The sequence below is a fragment of the Poromitra crassiceps genome (assembly GCF_964638095.1).
Source record: "Poromitra crassiceps genome assembly, chromosome: 3".
Lineage (NCBI taxonomy): Eukaryota > Metazoa > Chordata > Actinopteri > Beryciformes > Melamphaidae > Poromitra > Poromitra crassiceps.
In genome coordinates, this window is record NC_139625.1 from 91,588,095 (window position 1) to 91,595,558 (window position 7,464).

The following is a 7,464-nucleotide window of genomic DNA, read 5'->3' on the forward strand; positions in this document are numbered from 1 at the left end:
CTGTGTCCACTCAGTCTGTCTCACTGGTCCCCAGGACCAGGATGTGTCCACTCAGTCTGTATCACCGGTCTCTAAGCCAGGCTGTGTCCACTCAGTCTGTCTCACCGGTCTCCAGGGCCAGGCTGTGTCCACTCAGTCTGTCTCACCGGTCTCTAAGCCAGGCTGTGTCCACTCAGTCTGTCTCACCATTCTCTAAGCGAGGCTGTGTCCACTCAGTCTGTCTCACCGGTCTCTAGGCCCAGGCTGTGTCCACTCAGTCTGTCTCACCGGTCTCTAGGCCCAGGCTGTGTCCACTCAGTCTGTCTCACCAGTCTCTAAGCCAGGCTGTGTCCACTCAGTCTGTCTCACCAGTCTCCAGGGCCAGGCTGTGTCCACTCAGTCTGTCTCACCGGTCTCTAAGCCAGGCTGTGTCCATTCAGTCTGTCTCACCGGTCTCTAAGCCAGGCTGTGTCCACTCAGTCTGTCTCACTGGTCTCCAGGTTCCAGGCTGTGTCCACTCAGTCTGTCTCACCGGTCTCCAGGGCCAGGCTGTGTCCACTCAGCCTGTCTCACCGGTCTCTAAGCCAGGCTGTGTCCACTCAGTCTGTCTCACCGGTCTCTAAGCCAGGCTGTGTCCACTCAGTCTGTCTCACTGGTCTCTAAGCCAGGCTGTGTCCACTCAGTCTGTCTCACCGGTCTCCAGGTTCCAGGCTGTGTTCACTCAGTCTGTCTCACCGGTCTCTAAGCCAGGCTGTGTCCACTCAGTCTGTCTCACTGGTCTCTAAGCCAGGCTGTGTCCACTCAGTCTGTCTCACCGGTCTCCAGGTTCCAGGCTGTGTTCACTCAGTCTGTCTCACCGGTCTCTAAGCCAGGCTGTGTCCACTCAGTCTGTCTCACTGGTCTCTAAGCCAGGCTGTGTCCACTCAGTCTGTCTCACCGGTCTCCAGGTTCCAGGCTGTGTCCACTCAGTCTGTCTCCCTGGTCTCCAGGTTCCAGGCTGTGTCCACTCAGTCTGTCTCACTGGTCTCTAAGCCAGGCTGTGTCCACTCAGTCTGTCTCACTGGTCTCTAAGCCAGGCTGTGTCCACTCAGTCTGTCTCACTGGTCTCTAAGCCAGGCTGTGTCCACTCAGTCTGTATCTTATTTACACTGAATCAACTTTGTCCACTGTGGAACATAAGGCTGTGACTGACTGCTTCCATCTGGTCCTATCCTGTGCAGCATGTTGTGCCCCAAATAAGGTAATCTGGGAATCCATTGGTTCAAAATAAGTGAATGTATGTATATTTTTTAAACCTGTGGGGGCAAGCATGTTTCAATACCTGAATAACCGGACTCAACTCACCCGGCCACGCCCATTTATGCTAATTTTACCGAGCGATCACGCTATTATATAGCACGAGAGAATGAGTCTGGAAGTATACTTCCGGGTTCGTAAGAGGAAAAGTGAATGGGATTTTAGAATGGCGATTACACTTAAATGCATAAAATAAGTCTGCGCAAATTTGGGTTCAGCAGGATAATCTTCACAAACGTGAATTACTTTTATGACTTTTGGAACGTAAATGTGTTTTTCTTTCACGCATTTTTTCAAAAACATTTTTTCAAAAGGCATAAAAGTGATTAATGTTCGTGAAGATTATCCTGCTGAACCCAAATTCGCGTTCCCATAAACTTTTGTTAAGCACAGACAAATGGCAGCGATTTCTGGATGAGCCTACAAAAATACGTCATCCCTGTGGTACTCTATTAGCAGCAATATTATCTGGCTTTTCTTCGACCATGCTGACAGATTTTCATGCAAATCCAAAATCTGTCTTGACTCTTGAGAGATTGAAAGTTAGGTTAGCGACCTTCAGTTCCGAGGTCACAGTTCTCCACCAGGTTGTTTTTGGGCGCCCTTGTTTCCTCTCTCCAGGTGGAGTCCATCTCAACGCTACTTTAGGAATGTGGTCCTGGTTCATTCTTCAGACATATCCGAGTCAACGGATCCGCAGGCACTGGCGTAAGGATCGACGGTGCAGGCAGTGCGGTGCACCAGAGCCCAGAGCTGTCAAGGGCCCGTGAAGAGTGAGTCTCGCTTTGGGGAGACGTAATGTACTTACGGTTTCTGCTGCAGTCCCACTCCAAATAAACTTCCATGCTGTATTATGCAGTCAGCACTTGCCCTCATGTAGCTTACTAGGCTAACGAATGCTATTAGCTTTAAGTTTAGTTTACTGGATTCAGTGGATTGGCGTCATCGTATGGGAAAATACAAACGCATTCTCTTTCCAACGTGTCTTCAGTGGAGTCTCCTGTGAGGTTCTGGTGACATCATTGACCATATATGGAGTTGTTTCTGTTATTAACCCCGATGTAAGTGATAATTGTCCATTCTGCTCACAAAGAGAAACAGTTTATCTCTGCTTTTTAGACTGTGGTAGACTTCTAAACATAATTTCATCCTAGGATACAGATACAGTCAGGAAAAATAATGAAATGTCAGTAGTTTAATTTTGTTTTGGGTCAAGCAAAAATGGCAAAAATTTACTTCAGCAGAAGGAATAAAGTAGAACCCATTTGTACTTTAATGTAAACATTATTTTTGTCAGGATTATGAAGGCCAGGTTGAGAGTGGATTATCATTTCTACAGCATTACAAACAGTGTGAAGGAATTCCTGAATATATGGTGCCTTGAATATGTGATATGCTCTGTTGTAGAGGATGAGCTGATTTTTGGGCTGATTTTGAGCTGATTTATGTCTGTACTTTTTTTATTCACTTTTTGAAAACAGCGTCATTGTATTTAGAAAGGATTTTGTTTTGAGCAAATAAAGATGTTTAATTTTTTTTATCTCTCTCACTGTCTCTCTTTCTCTCACTGTCTCTCTCTCTCTCTCTCTCTCTCTCTCTCTCTCTCACTGTTTCTCTCTCTCACTGTCTCTCTGCCTGTTAGCTGCCTCCCTCTCTGTCTCTCTTCCTCTCCATCTCTCTCTCAGTTGAACTTCCTCTCGTCATGACGCAGTTGATTTTCTCCAGCTAAAGGTATTGTAACATCAGTTTCCAGACAGTTTGCAGTCTATTTTACTTTCCTGACTCTCTCAGATCTTTGATGTGACTGTTAGCGCCTGTCGTTAGCTTATTTAGCAACAACAACAACAAGTCGACAAGCCAGCCCTTAAAGGTGTGGCTAATGTGTGAAAACTGGATCATAGCTTCAAAATTAAAAAATGCTGGTGTTTTTAGTTGTTTATTTGTTTGTTTGTTTGTTTGTTTTGAGTGAGTGGGTTTCTCTCTTTTTGAATCTTTGATGTTTTGGTGTTGTTCGTTGTAAATGATCCGAGAATGAATGAACCGTTCCTTCTGTTTTGTAAACTGAAGACGTTAATAAAGTAGTTTTTGAAATTCATATCATCTCTCTCTCCCCCCTCTTTCTCCCTCTCTCTCTCTCTCTCTCTCTCTCTCTCTCTCGCTCTCTCTCTCTCTCTCTCTCTCTCTCAGGGTTGAGAGACACCAAATCTTGTCAACTAACGGCAACGAAGGCCCCCTGTTGCGTCACCTCACGTCACCTTTGTGACTGGGCCAAAAAGTTTCTCCTGAACTGCTCCTCATGTCAGATAACTCTCTCCACTAAAAGGTATTATTATAACTAACCATCAGTTTCCTTGACAGTTTCCAGTGGATTTTACTTTCCTGCTTCCATTAAGGGTTTTCCAACATGTTAGTGTTCATGTTCAAATGTAAATCTGCTAAAAGTAGAAGTATCATTAGTAATTAGTTGTGTTACGTTCTAGCAGCTAGCAATGCTAACAGGAGGCTTTCTGACTATTTCTTAACAAAAACACCAGACTGTAAAATAAGACTAATCACACTAGTTCAACATGTATGATGTGGAAACTGTCTTTTCCAGTCTTATATTGAACCTCTCATTGACTTGCTGCTTTAAGCCAGACTGGGCAAATTAAGACAAATATGAAAGATAAAACAATACAGACGTTAAAATAGAAGAAAGTCACAAAAAAGTGCAAAGTAGGCTACATAACATCCGTGTGTGGTGCTGTGCTGTTTAGTTCACTGTAGATTGTGTGGTTAATGTCTCTATCTAGTGGACAAACAGTACAACTGCATTACCTGATCTCTGGTATTTCTGTCTCAGACCTGGGCTCGTATTCACAAAACATTTTGATCTTACCACTCCTAGCACTACACTAACACGTTCTTAGCTATGAGTTTCCTCTCACAGTTTTCCCCAAACTTTTTAACACATTTCCAGAAACTGTGGCTCAATTTCTCAAAACTCTCCACACAAAACTGAAAAGAGTTTTAAAAGCACTTTTGTCAAAACTCCACAAATCTCTTACAAAATGGCACACAGGACTAAAAACCATGTTCTCTCTTCTCTAAATGGATTCTTTCCACCAAAACAATTCACACAGCTAATATATGTTTATGTCTTACAGAGCATACATTTTCACACTGCTGTGATCAATTTAAAACACGCCCATCAAAATAGTGTTCATGTATGTTTTGGCTTCATGAGGCCATGTTACATAATCAAATGCATACAATTATGTGGGAATAGTTTCCTCTTTCTCATTTTGGTAAAGTGTTTTTTGTTGTCCCAAAATAGCATTTACTGTATTTGAAGTCACCTGAGGCCTCTTCATCATACTCTGACACATAATTTAAGTGTTTGGCGATAGCCAGGCCGGAGGCATTATGGATCCGGGTTGTCCGTCCGTACAATGTTTGTTAACGCGATATCTGAGGAATGCCTTGACGGATTTTCATCAAATTTGCCTCAAACATCGACTTAGACTCAAGGATGATCTGATTAGATTTTGGTGGTCAAAGGTCAAAGGTCAAGGTCACTGTGACCTCTCAAACGCCATTTTTCAGCTTGTTAACGCGATATCTCACGAATGCCTTTACGGAATTTCATCAAATTTGCCTGAAACATCGACTTAGACTCAAGGATGGTCTGATTAGATTTTGGTGGTCAAAGTTTAAAGGTCAAGGTCACTGTGACCTCTCGAACGCCATTTTCCAGCTTGTTAACGCAATATCTCACCAATGCCTTGACGGAATTTCATCAAATTTGCCTCAAACATCGACTTGGACTCAAGGATGAACTGATTAGATTTTGGTGGTCAAAGGTCAAAGGCCAAGGTCACTGTGACCTCTCAAACGCCATTTTCAAGCTTGTTAGCGCAACATCTCAGAAATGCCTTGACGAAGTTTCATCAAATTTGCCTCAAACATCGACTTGGACTCAAGGATGAACTGATTCGATTTTCGTGGTCAAAGGTCAAGGTCACTGTGACCTCACGAATGCCATTCCCAAGTTCGTTAAAGCAATATCTCAAGAACGGCTTGATGGAATTTCTGCCAATTTGGCTCAAACGTCGACTTGGGTGCAAGGATGAATGGATTACATTTTGGTGATCAAAGGTCAAGGTCACTGTGACCTCTCCAACGCCATTTTCAAGCTTGTTAACGCTATATCTCAGGAATGCCTTGACGGAATTTCATCAAATTTGCCTCAAACATTAACTTGGCCTCAAGGATGAACTGATTACATTTTGGTGGTCAAACTTCAAGGTCACTGTGACCTCACGAATGCCATTCCCAAGTTGGTTAACGCAATATCTCAAGAACGGCTTGATAGAATTTCTTCTGATTTGGCTCAAACATCGACTTGGGCGCAAGGATGAATGGATTCCATTTTGGTTATCAAAGATCAAGGTCACTGTGACCTCTCGAATGTCATTTTCAAGCTTGTTAACGCGATATCTCAGGAATGTCTTGATGGAATTTCTTCGAATTTGCCTCAAGCGTCCACTTGGACTCAAGGATGAACTGATTACATTTTGGTTATCAAAGTTCAAGGTCACTGTGACCTCACACACCCAATTTCCAAGCTCTGTAACGCAACATCACAGGACCTTGACGGAATTTCTTCCACAATTTGCCTCAAATGGCGATTTGGACTCAAGAATGAACTAATGGCGGAGGCATAAGTCTGTGTTGCGGTCATTCTAGTTCCAGGTGAGTTTGTCCAGGTGAGACATGAGGGAGACCAGTTGGTATAATCAGGGTGCTGCATTTTGAAGGCCAGTGTTTTAAAGCTGATCAAAGTGTGTGAAATGATGCCATTTGTGTTTAGACTTGTGCAAAAAATTGATTTAAAATTATATTTGGGTGAGAACAATGAGATTGTGCTTAGAGTTTAGCAGTTTGGAGTCATGCTGTTGATACATGAGCTTCAAGTTTTCATAATTGTCTGAATGGGACTATAAAATAAGGCTAATCACTAGTTCAACATATATGGTGTTGTGGACTGTGAATTCATAATTAATGCCTACTTAACACTCCTGCACTTGCAATGCTGTGACTTGTCTTTTAGATATTTTCCTTTTATCTCTGAATATTGATATGACCACTGCGTACTTAAGACACTAAGACAGGCAGACTGAGCCAAGGAAGACAAGTATGAAAGATAAAACAATACATACGTTAAAATAAATCAAATGTCACAGAAAATAAAGTGCAAAATTAAACAATGTGATCAAGACAGTGACATCTCAAACAGGTAGTATAACTTTGTGTCACATGCTCCACCTCAGCAGGAAACGTGTCATTTTGTGACATCAGACAGATTTTAGATCCACTCTCTCTCTCTCTCTCTCTCTCTCTCACACACACACACACACACACACACACACACACACACACACACACACACACACACACACACACACACACACACACACACACACACACACACACACACACACACACACACACTGTCATTGAATTTTGAAGCCATATAAATGTCTCCTCCTTCACGTGTGTTGCTCTGCTGTTTAGTTCACTGTAGATGATGTGGTTAATGTCTCTATCTAGTGGACAAACAGTAGAACTACATTAGATTAGATATAATTTACAGGTACTACAGCATAGTGATGCTATCTTACCGTATGTACAGTGTTATTGACAGTGGACAGCAACATATACAGATTATTATTATTGTATAAACGTATAAATTAAATATGCTACATAGGGGGTGAAGTGGACAGAGAAATGGGGAGTGTGTATGTAGTTGTATATAGTATTGATAATATGTACAGCTGGTTGTATGTACTGTACATTATAAATATAGTAGTCTGAAATGTGTACAGTTGGTTATATGTACAAATCAATATAAATCTGAACACATCACATGATCTGTGGAGTCTTTGCCTCAGACCTGGTTTGTGGCCTCAGGTTAGAGCACTTTGATGTTTCCAGACCTTAACAGTGAAGTAATGAGTAAGTGACCTCACCCTTAGATCAAATGTTCACAGACAGTCAGAGCTGAGGAAGGAGAGTTAAGCAGTGTGTGTGTTTTCTCCATCAGTGTCTCCACTTCAGATGAAGGCAGAAGGTCTCTGGGATTTGATCTGGATGCTGTGAATTCACCAGGCAAACATCTTCCAAGGTAACGTGACTGTTTATGATGCA